At 39.5% G+C, this 12,805-nt stretch overlaps 1 protein-coding gene across 2 annotated transcripts in view; it reads left to right on the forward strand.

The window, feature by feature from the left end:
* The window catches only part of LOC126293723 (protein Lilipod), a 342,658-nt gene extending 330,436 nt beyond the window's left edge, over positions 1-12,222 (forward strand). For both annotated transcript variants that reach the window (XM_049987038.1, XM_049987039.1), the window contains one exon: positions 11,251-12,222. The gene's annotated coding sequence lies outside the window, so the exon portion shown is untranslated. The remainder of the gene's footprint in view (positions 1-11,250) is intronic.
* The last annotated feature ends 583 nt before the right edge of the window (positions 12,223-12,805 follow it).

Consider the following 12,805-nt stretch of genomic DNA (forward strand, 5'->3'; position numbering starts at 1 on the left):
AGGATAGATTGGAAATCGTTGTATAGAGGAGATTTGAGATGCAGAGAGGTGCAACAAAACGACTGCAATACATTTGAGCTTTTGATCAAAAGGCCTCCTTCCTAAGGAAAAAGGTGCACGCGATAGTGTGAGGGGAGAGTGGGCATGTTGTCGAATTCCAGTGAAGGCCTTTTTGGCTGAAAACTTACTTGTTTGACAGTCTTTTTGTTGTGCCTCTCTGCAACTCGACATCTGCACTGTACGGTGAGTAGCAACCTATCTTTTTAGTAATAATGTCATGTTTTCCGTGAATGGTGAACTTTTGGGCAGACCTTGAGGAGAGGTAGTGAAACGGCACAGGAAAAGAAAACTGTCAGTGTCTGTTTTTTTACAGACGAGTGAAACGTGTGGGTGTAAAGCATTTACCATGAATTGCTGCACCGGCCTTTGTTAACACTATTCCAAAATCTTGCACGTGTCAGCTATTGATCTTTGCTTGTTCACAAATGCAGTAGAGAAGGAAGATTAAAAGCAGGACATTAATTACTGATGTCTGCCCCCCCCCCCCGTAGTTGAGTGGTCAGCGTGACAGAATGTCAATCCTAAGGGCCCAGGTTTGATTCCCAGCTGGGTTCAAGATTTTCTCCACTCAGGGACTGGGTGTCGCGTTGTCCTAATTGTCACCATTTCATCCCCGTTGACACGCTAGTTGCCAAAGCGACGTCAAATCGAAAGACTTGCACCGGGCAAACGATCTACCCGACGGGAGGCCCTAGTCACATGACAAAATTACTGATGAACGACATATACTGAAGAAAGGCTTTGGTTTTATCGCCACTAAAAACTTCCGGGCTGAGATGCCGTGGTCCGTATATAAATCTCTCCCCCGACGTTCCGCCTTCGACTGCGGAAGGTATCCTCTGAGGACGATGGGCGAACTGCAATGAGAGCGCGAGTGAGCGCTGTGTATACAAGCCGTCCAGAGGGTGCCACTGTCAATCGTGTGATGTCAGCTGTTCTATGATCTCTGATATTACCAACTTCCTCATTTGAAATTAATCGATTCTCGCGCTGTTGCTGCAATGTTGACATCCATAACATATCCAGCTTAATGCCTTCATCTTTCGAGCTTTGATTTCTCTTATTTTATTTTGATGATCAGTCCTACCTATGTAGGTTGGGCTCAACAAAATATTTTTGCATTCGGAAGAGAAAGTTGGTTTCATAAATAGATCTAGCCGCGACGAAAAACATCTTTGCTTTAATGACTTCCATCCCACCTCGCGTATCATATCTGCCACACTCTCCCCCCTATTATGTGATAATACAAAACGAGCTGCCCTTTTTTTGCACCCTTTCGATGTCTTCCGTCAATCCCACCCGGTAAGGATCCGACACAGCGCAGCAATATTCTAACAGAGGACGAACGAGTGTAGTGTAAGCTTTCTCTTTAGTGGACTTGTTGCATCTTCTAAGTGTCCTGCCAATGAAATGCAACCTTTGGCTTGCCTTCCCCACAGTATTACCTATGTGGTCTTTCCAACTGAAGTTGTTCGTAATTTTAACACCTAGGTACTTAGTTGAATTGACAGCCTCGAGAATTGTACTATTTATAGAGCAGTCGAATTTCAACGGATTTCTTTTGGAACTTATGTGGATCACCTCACACTTTTCATTATTTACTGCCACCTGCCATGCCATACAGCAATCTTTTCTAAATTGCTTTCCAACTGATACTGGTCTTCAGATGACCTTACTAGACGGTAAATTACAGCATCATCTGCGAACAACCTAAGAGAACTGCTCAGGTTGATGTCAAAATGATATTTATTTGTGTGTTTATTGTATTAAATGCTCTTCAGATAATTGTGAAACATCTGTCAAGATTATGAAAAGTAGACGTAGGGCAGGCTTTGGGCAGGGGAGGAGGGTGGGGGAGCAGCATTATTGGAAAAGGAGAGGAGTGAAATACTGTGGGTGCCTTGGTGGAATAGAGGTCTGTGTAGTGCTGGAATGGGAACAGGGATTGGGCTAGATGGGTAGGACAATGAGTAACGAAGGTTGAGGCCAGGAGGGTTACGGAAAATTATATATTACAGGGAGAGTTCCCACCTGCGCAGTTCAGAAAAGATGAAGTAGGTGGGAAGGCTGTGGAACAAAAACAGAAATTAAGAACATCATATTGGGCTGCGTGTTTAGCAACGGGATGGTCCAGCTTTTAGCCAGCCACAGTTTGTCAGTGGCCATTTGTGTGGACGAACAGTTTGCCGGTTATCGTGCCCACATATAATGTAGTACAGTGGTTACAGCTTTCCTTGTAGATTACATGACTGGTTTCACAGGTATCCTTGCCTTTGATGGGATAAGTGATGTTTTTGCCTCGACAGAGTAGGTGGTGGTGGTGGTGGTGGTGGTGGTGGTGGTGGTGGTGGTGGTGGTGGTGGTGGTTGGAGGATGTATGGGACAGGTCTTGCATCTAGGATTATTAGAGGGATATGAGCCATGAGGCAAGACGTTGAGAGCAGAAGTTGTGAAGTGATGGATGAGTATATTGTATAGGTTCAGTGGATGGCGGAATACCACCGTGGGAGGGGTAGTCGATACCCTTGCAGAGAATAAGATTCTCACAAGGGGAATTGTCCTCTGTGGCCAGACGGCGGGACTTTGGGAGATGGTGGGTGACCGGACAGATAAGGTATGGGAGATCTGTTTTCGTATATAGTTGGGAAGGTACGGAGGCCTCAGTAACGCCTTCAGTATATTTTGAAAGGGACTGCTCTTCACTACAGATGGGACGGCCGTGGGTGGCTAGGCTACAGAAGGGACTTATCAGTATGGAATGGGTGACAGCTTTGATCTCTTCACAGTGCAAAATCTGTGTTCACTTCATGTTATTAATGATCTGATGTGCACATGTGAATGCAAAGATGGTGATTCACAATGCTGTCTCCTAGGTTGGATGTTAAAGACACGAGTTAGTCTTGTTTATTTGCTTTGGACTGCTTTAATAGATTTACAAAAAATGGCCTAACAACTTATAGCGTGTGCCTGATAATGGCATAAAAGCCAAAAGTGTAGAGAGTTCAGGAGATAAATATAGTAATACACAGTCAAGTAGAGATTTAATATTTAAAAACCGTACTTTTTGTACAGCATTTTGTTCTGTGGATTTCTTGGATCTCACAAGCACCTATGACATCTATATTATTATTTTGACAATACTACATTCACTTCTGGCCACTCCATTACTCACAACTCACCTCAAATAATAAAATCACTTAATTCGAAAAACAACAGTCTTCGTAATTGCCCTCAGTGTGCACTACATTTGTTTATGCAGTCATGTGAGGTCTGTGGCTCGCAGAAAGACAGGTGTTGGCAGAACACGAGTGAGGAACTTGTCAGAACACACCCGACTACCATCTACACTAGTGGGAGTGCTCTGTCACTGATACTCGTTCACTGTGTCGTGAACACACATTTTAGGCATATAACGTTATACCTGCTCTTGTTATTCAGTGATGCATTTTATGCAAGTAATTTAAATTTATTTGAGAAAGTTTATTAGTATTTTTAAAATAGATTTTAAAAAGTTTCTCAAAAGCAAGAATCTTACTTTTTAAATGCTTAACATTGTATCTGGATCATCTCATTGACTGTTTGCATCATTACTTCATTATTTACAGAAAATTCCTGGATTCATTTTTTAAACATTGTAAAGCTTTATGTGGTTCAGGATTTTCCAAACTAAACAGCATAATCAACTTTCTGTAAAACAATGGAAAATCCAGGATGTAATGTAACAGTATTATGGAAATGATAGTTGCTATTCACCATATAGAGGAGATGCTGCTATTGTAATACTGTAACTTTTTATAAATTTGTTCACTCTGGTACATCACATCCTATCACACAGTTCTGTAAGGCGTAGCAGTGTTACAGCATTGCACCATTTGACAACACATTACTACTTGCCGAGCTTGTAGAAAATGTGTATAAAAACACACAAGAAAATACTAGTATTCATCTTTCTGGATGTGACAAAATCATTTGGACCACCAAACAGCAAGGTCATTGCTCTTGCTGGATTAGGTAAGGCCAGTGTAGGAAGTCAGTCGTGCACTTTTGAAGGAACTGTCCTGGCATTTGCCTGAAGAGATTTAAGGAAATCACGGAAAACCTAAATCGGGATGAGCGAATGTGGATTTCAACCGTCGTCGTCCCGAATGCGTGTCCAGTGTGCTAACCACTGCGCCATTACGTTTGAGCTCAGAATTTGTTCCAACATTGCACAACAAATACAGTTTTAACAATTTTGGTAGTACGTGAATTAAATTAGGTTAGATCTCCTGAGTGTTTGCCTTTTAGAGGAACATTTGAAAACAGAGTTCAGCATTTCTGCTTCTGGTACTCTCAAATTGAGTTCCTGCCTTGTTGACAAGTGACTGAACGCTAACTGCATCGACATAAGATTAGAATTTCATTGACCTTTTGTGAACGATCTTTTGACATTATTATGGTACAGTAATCATTGAAGGCTTCATGCATCGTTCACTTACTGCCAAACTTGTTTCATTCAGCAGATCTTTACCTCTAGCCCTGTGCTTTGTTATACCGACTATGCAGTAGTCTGTGACTGTATACCAAGGAGGATATGCCATTATTCCTCTACGTGCTCCTGTCATAAGCTAAAAGTTCCAAGTTCCTGATTCAGCATATAAATCTTTCTGGTTTTTTAGCTGCCATTTGTACTTTTGTATTCATTGGTGCTATAACTGCCTCGTGCTCACTGATACCAGTTGTGATGTGGAATTCCCCAAAAAGGTTTGGTCTGTTTGTTGCCATTAGATCTCATATACTGCCATCACGAATGAGCTTTTGAACTATCTGCTCTAGGTAGTTTTCATAGGAGGCATTTAGTAATATCTCATGGGATGCCTTTTCTTGCCCACCACTGACAGGATTATAATTACAATTATCTCAGTTGATAGCTGGTTAATTAAAGTCTCTTCCAATGATTACAGTATGATTAGAGAACATACGTACAACTGAACTGAGGATTTCACTAATATTTTCAGTTACATCAGGAAAACCCTGTTATAACTTTGTGCACACTTTATACTGAGTCTTGCCCAAACAATTTCACGTGCAGTATCAATTTCACTCTCTCTCTCTCTCTCTCTCTCTCTCTCTCTCTCTCTCTCTCTCTCTCTGTGTGTGTGTGTGTGTGTGTGTGTGTGTGTGTGTGTGTGTGTGTGTGTGTGTGTGTGTGTGTGTGTGTGTGGACAGAGGCCTTGTCAGCGAAAAGCTCACTTTCCCTACATTCTTTTTGTTGAGTCTGTCTATATGTCAGCATCTCTGCTATATGGTGAGTAGCAGCTATCCTTTACATAATACTGTACCATTATCTGTATTGGATAGAGAACCCGCCAGCCTCTGATGTGTAGTGCACACCTGACCCTTTTAGGGGGGCTCTACAGTTCTCAGTCCTACAGCGCAAGTCTGTAGTGTTGCAGCCTAGCTCATTACAAAACCTTTGAAGTCCTTCCACTCGGCTCTGAAGACGGGCCACAGTTAGTTTTGCAGATAGTGCTGAAAATAGTGAGCTCTTGAAACTCCACGAGCAAGGCTGGTCTTCTCACACTTCTCTGCTAGTTGCTGAATGAACCAAATGTGAGCTCGGAGCCCAGATGGCAGGCATCATTTGTTCCATTGTGCACCACAATCTGCAGATGCCTGCACCCTGTTGTTTCAGTGGATGATGGAATAGCGTCTTCAACGTGTCAAATGAGGCCCTCAGGTGTACACAATGAGTGCATCTTCTGTCCTTTCCTGTCTCTCACTGCAAATTCACTAAGGGGTACCATCCTTCGCCCTAAGTTTGAAGTGCTGATGATTGATAGACCCCCACCATTTGTCTCCTCGTGACACAGAATAAAGCAGGTTTCTCGAGAGGTGAAGTGAATTGCTCTGGTTCAGTTCATCTTTCACCAAAAGATGGGACCTTGAACTTGTCGATTAGGGGGATCAGTATAACACCTAGAGTCCTCCCCATTCCCTGTCCTCACTGTCGAGGATGCCATCGAAACGCCACTCGCAGTCGAATGGATGAGTAATGTCAAATCCCGTACTTTGTGCAGAGGAGACAGGATCCACAGGAGAGGACAGTACTCGAGGTACTTCTGGAACACGACTCGGTAGCCCTCCCGACATACCGATTCGCAGTAGCTTCTAATCGCTCGACATTAGTTGCTTACAAAAGGTGACAGACTCTTACCCTGCTCGAGAACAGTGAGATCAGTGGTGGAGCTGTATTGTGCCTGATGCAGTATTTACAGATTACTAATCAAATAACTTTATATTAAGCTTGCCGAATCTCTCTTAATTTAAGAGTTCGATATGCTACAAATATCATGCAATGAAACTGCCGCACCCAACACGAAATTTTAATTTGTTACTTGTTTACTACTCATTGTATTTCCAACACAATTTACAAATAGTGTCCACATATAGCACTAAATGTACCTGCAAAATTATATATAGTGACTGGTATCGACAGTTCAGGCAGGCAGACAGCAGCATCGCCAGACATGGCTTACCGCACTCTGCGCCCACCACCTTCTCTCCGCATATAAACATTATCTAACGCCAGTAATGAAGCACTGACAGTGTGAAGGTCATATTTTTTTCCGTAAATTTATTTACGGTTGCTACTTGTAATATATAATCTTAAAAATTAAGAAGAGCTATTTAGTATTTAATATTATGAAACATCATAAAGTTATTTGTCAAACTACACAATAGAAATGAAAAATATTTTCGCAAATAGTTGAACATTTGCAGTTTATGTTTCTGTAGTTACCTGTTATCAATGTTAATTAGTTCTACAATGAGTGATAAAATAATTTATAAGTATATTAACAGTTATGATCTGAAGGTGATGCTCACAGTATTATGATAGTTCTGTGGCATGCTCCTTTCTTATATTCTTACATGTTGTAGTTATGTTAATGGGAAAACACCTCTCTCTTCATTGTCAGAATCGGATTTAAATCTGTCTTCTTAAGCAGTGCTCGACCTTCCACTGCTCCCTCACAGATGTGTAATTAAATTTTCTGTGCATTCTTCCACAGCGTTTTCATTTTTGGCTGCGTCTCTGATGAAACTTCCAGTACTGTTCACAATTTTTGTCCACGTCTTGCTTTTCATTTGATTGATAGGTGCTACAAGAAAAGTTTCAGATTCAGAGATGGTGAATTTTGTATTGTTTCCAGCAACGTCATTTTTTTACTTATGCCTGTACCCCTTCAATGGCATTGAAATGACAGTGGTGTGGAGAAAGCCAAAGTTTCACGATCGTGCCTTTTAGCAATTTCATCAATTACATATGTTGGAAATTGTGGTTTCTGTTGTGCCACAGTTTCGAGTAATTCCACGTTCTTCAAAGTTTCTCTGAAATCCACTTTTCATCATTTCAGCCACTGAATGACACGTTGTTTTTTCATTGCCAAAGTTGGTGTCTTATCATGAACAATGGAACGATAGAGGACACGGTCTGTGATGATCAGATTTATCATAAGCAATGTCTTGTATCACTTTTGAAAACTCACTGTTCATCTCCCTATAGCAATCACCTGTCTTTTTGAATAAAATATTAACAAGCAGTTTTGCACAAAATTGCCCGATACATGTGCATGTAAAACAATAGTTTGCCTTCCTTTTCCAGAAACACTGGCACGGTTCCCTCAGGTGTTCCATCATTCCAGCTTCTACGTACTGAATAGCTTGGCACTGGCTCAAGTTTCATCTATCTACACTATACTTTCAAATCCCATACCCACAACGCTATGCAGAAATCTACACTGTCGTGCAACTACATCTGTCCTTTCAATCCGTTAAACACTGAGTAGCTGAAGCCTATGTTTTTCAGCAGTGTCCATAATGAACATATGCTTCCGTTAAAAAAATCGTGTTTTTTGATGTGACACAAGTAGTTTAGATAGAGGAGGATGTTCCGTTACAATAGCTACGTATACGATGACAGGTAGTGTCTTTCTCGAAATCCTCCTCGGTCGCTCCTTTTCTGGCTCGTGCAGCCGTATCGGGCCACTCTCACCACAGCCTACACTGTACCATCCTTTCCCTCTCATTATAAAAGTGTTCTTGCTTGCTTCCAATTGTACTGCAGTCCTCTTAACAACCTGAGCAACAGGAAATATTGTCTCATCTTTTTCCTCTCCACACACACGAATTTACAGGTCTGGCTTCACGTGTTGGTCTGTCACTACTTGTTGCACTGGATATTGCTTAAAACGTAGCAGAAACTATAAACACCAGAAACAATAAACAACAGAAACAAAGTAAACTGGGAATTGAAGTATTAACACACGTGACGAAACACCAACACCAGCACCAGCTGGAAGTGAGACTCTCATCAGTACATTCCTGACGACATGCGCGTTATGTTTACAGAGTGGCAGTGTGGCTCCTGCGATCACCTCGAGTGCAGTCTGTAATTAGCAGGCTACCTGCACTCGCTATGCACAGGACAACGCTGTAGTTCAGAAGATATGGTGTCGTGAAGAATGAGATGCATAAAAACTTGTTTGTGCCTAAAATGGAGCAGAAATTACTTAGACTGTATTCATTCCGTGTTCTGTAGTGAGAACACTTGTTGACTTCTAACATACTTTAAGCATAATTTCCAACCTTTTCTCAGTTACAGACTTAATGTTAAATACTAACTCATTTGAAAAGTAAATGGATGTTTGAAGTTGTTTTATACATGAGAGTTAAATTTTAAGTGTCAGTGGTCTACTTATGTTAAGACAAAAGCACCAGATAAAAAGTTCCATTTTGATTACTTGTCGAGAACAGGTGCACGGTGTGGTAGTTGCTTTTACATATTGCAGTGTATACATCTTGTGTCATTAAGTGCTCTATTAATATTACGAGAAGTACTGTAAAATGGCTAATTTTACATCCGTATGAATTGAGTTTGTAATTCTCTAAAGAGATCTCTGCTTCATCTTTGGTTATTGTGTGTGCAGTACTCTCCCTTTCCATAATCTTGTTTTCTACATTGCTAGACTACCAATATTCCAGTTATTTTATTTATTTATTGAGAACATTAACCAATTCCAGGAATATGGAGAATACTTAATTCTTAATCAGGATTGCATATCTGGATACACATTACATTGATATGTAGGACTTTGGAACATATATTGTGTTCCAACATTATGAAATACCTTGAAGAAAATGGTGTACATATACGTAACTGGCACTGATCCAGATAATATCATTCTTGTTAAACCCACCTAGTTTTTGTATTCACTTGAAGTAATGAGTGCTATTGGACAGAGGTTCTCATGATGATACTATATTAATAGATTTACAGAATGCTTTTGACACCATTCCTCACAAGCGGCTTTTAATCATATTCTATGTAAAGAGCATCATCCCAATTCTGTGACTGGGTTAGTGATTTCCTGTTTGAAAGGTCAGAGTTTGTGTAGGGAAGTCATTGACTGAAAGAGAATTAAAAAATGTAAAACCCAGGATGGAATAATGAGAGTATTATGAAAAGGATGGATTGCTACTCACTATATACCAGAGGTGTTGAGTCAGAGATAGGCAGAACAAAGATACTCAAACAAATAAGCTTTTGGCCAAAAAGGCCTTCATTGTATAGAAACATGTTTTCAAAAAACTTTCAGTCCCCCATTTCACTGCTGTGGAGGTGGAACTTCAAAAAATATTCCTCTCTGGCCTCAGCAGCCAGAGACTAAGGTGTGAGTTCACCTGAGAGGGAGAGGAAGAGGGTGCGTGCAATCTAATCCCTGTGGAGGCGTTTTGGCTGACAGCTTACTTGTTTGACAATATTTTTGTTACCCCAACTTGCGACTCAACATCTCTGCTGTATCGTGAGTAGCAATCTAGACTTTTTTTATACTGAATAAAACCGAAATGATGTCCAGTGTCCCCAAGGAAGTGTTATAGTTCATTTGCTGTTCCTAATCTATATGAATGATTTAAGAGACTATAGGTGCAGCCATCTTACTTTGTTTGCAGTTGATGCTCTCTCTTATTACCTGTTAAAGTCATAAGAAGATCAAAATGAATTGCAAAATAATTTTGGGCAAGATACATCTATCTGCATGCACAGATGCATGGTGTGGAAATTGTCAGTTGACCATAAATAATAGAAAGTGAAATCCTGCACACTAGTACCAAAAGAAATCCATTAAATTTTGGTTAGAGGATAAATGACACAATTCCACTAAATATGTAGGGGTTACAATTATGAATAACTTAAACTGAGAGGATCACATAGGCAATATTGTGGTAAGGTGAACCAAAAATTTCATGTTACTGATACAACTCTTAGAAAGTTCAACAAATGTACTAAGGAGACAGCCTACACTACTAAAAATGTCCATCCTAGTCTGTGGTATAGCTGCACAGTACGGGATTCTTACTGGGTGGGATTGGCAGAGGTCGCAATAAAAGTTCAAAGTGTACAGCTCTCAGTGTGTTATCATGAAACAGTTGGGATAGTGTCACGGGTACGGTGCACGAGTAGGGGTGGCAGTCATTTGAACAAAAAGCATTTACATCGAAGTGAGAGGTGTGACGAAATTTCAGTCACCAGCTTTCACCCTCATATGAGAAAATATTTTTTTAAGTGCCACCTACATAGGGAGCAATGACTGTCGTAATAAAATGGGAGCTAGAATCAAAAGATTTAGGTGTTTGTTTGTCACATGTGTTATTTGAAAGAGAAACGGTTGAAAAATAGTCTGAAAGTGTTTCAGTGAATCCTCTGCCAAATACTTAAATGTGAATGACTGAGTCATCATGTAGATACAGATGTTACCTTATGCTGGAGTCAATAGGAATGATATGTGTGTTTACAGTGTAATTGGTATGCTGACAGCCTGTCTTTGTAACTGAACTTAGGTTGTGGAGTATCTGTAAATTGAATAGTGTTGGCAATGAACTCACAACATTCTCTGGTTGTCTGAACAACTAAAAACAAATATAATTACTCTTCATCTTTCTAAAAAAAACTGCCACTTAATCATATACATTTTGCTATGTAAACTTTACACCTAATTGCTATAAAATTTATATTTTAGCTTTTGTGATTGATTTTGTTGTATTACACATTAATGAATTTTTACTGCATTGTTACCAATTTAAAATTATTGTTGTGCTGGAGTATAGGTGCACATTAGGATGTGTAAAGTTTTCTCTCTTCTTTTTCAGGTTGGAGTGTGTTATGCATCACTGGGAATAGAATTAAAAGTGCCAATGTATATAGCCCAAGCAAAGTAACAAGGAAGAAAATGGAGAGCTTTTTTGCACTTAAAACTGGAACCTGTTCATATTGAGGACTGTTTTATAGGGTTATTTTCCTGGTGTACGTATGCAAAAGAGTTAGGTGAATTATGCAATTCTTTGTGGAGACTGCATTTCTACCCTCAAAATCATAAAAATTGCTCTATTTGTGAGTTGAAATTTCGGGGGGGGGGGGGGGGGGGAGAGAGAGAGAGAGAGAGAGAGAGAGAGAGAGAGAGAGAGAGAGAGAGAGAGAGAGAGAGAGAGAGAGAGAAGCATTTTGATATTAGAAATGTTTGGCCTCTGGTGATTATGAGACTTTTGAATGTACATGTAGAAGTAAATCCCAAGTAGCAACAAAGCTCACAAAGTCTTAGAGAGAATTTTTGAAACTGTCCATAAAATGGGAAAATTTTTGTTGCCCAAGCACAGTGAAATTTTATTTGCATTTTATTGTGAAGCAAAGGAAAGATATTAAACATATGATATTGTTTTTCTGTAAGTGCACCCACTTTATTGATATTATGGAGCTGTATATTGAAACATCTTTTTATGTACTGAAATCGTTCCTCAATTATTTAAATATGTGTGGAAGAATGAGTATGTGTGAGGATTGTTTGTACTAAGTTATTTGAGCCTTCAGGGCAGATTTTATTTATTTTTTATTGATATATATATATATATATACACATCTATATAAATGATATGTATTATACTACAGGGAACTTTTAACTTAAGACTGATTAAGCAATTGCAGTATGAAAGTGGCATTCTCTTCTTAAATGTCATTTTTCATGTTTTAGTAACTGTTTAGCAGGTATTTTTCCTGTATACTTGGCTGATTTGTAACTTGAAAGGCCACAAAAAGCATTAATTACATAATAAATGAAGAAAGAGGAACTTTTTGTGTGTGTACTTGGTTTTATATAATTTTGTGGTATGTGTGTAAATGTAACAAGCAATGAGATGATGTCGGTTGTAAGGTAGAAGTCTACCTCCAGAGTTTATTTGTTGAAGTTTGAAAGTAAAACTTTCCTGGAAAAAAAAAAAAAAATTGGCGTGAAAACATGAGTTAACAATTCCTTCTCTATGCTGCCACAGCTCTTTCGCAACTTCTTGACACATTAAAAGGTGTGCCAGATTCTGCCTGCAAAAGGTGAGAGTCCAGGTTCCAGTATGCCCGACACACAAACATAAGGAGAGCACGTATTTTCTGACAAATTTTTGCTACTTCTAATGTTGAAGAGAGGATCTTTTCCTACTCTGTGTGATTCAGTTTTATTTCCAAATACAGACATAATATCACATTGAGAGCCAATAATCACAGTGGCACTTCTACTAGAATTATTTTCAGTCACTGGTCACATGTGATCTTTATTATGACTGATTTTGCCATTAGCCATCTATACATGTTACAATAAATATAAAAGGAAAAACTAAAGTTAGTGACTGCACCACAATAAACACAATAAACCTACAATTC

This window comes from Schistocerca gregaria, chromosome 10 (genome assembly GCF_023897955.1).
Source record: "Schistocerca gregaria isolate iqSchGreg1 chromosome 10, iqSchGreg1.2, whole genome shotgun sequence".
Taxonomy (NCBI): Eukaryota; Metazoa; Arthropoda; class Insecta; order Orthoptera; family Acrididae; genus Schistocerca; species Schistocerca gregaria.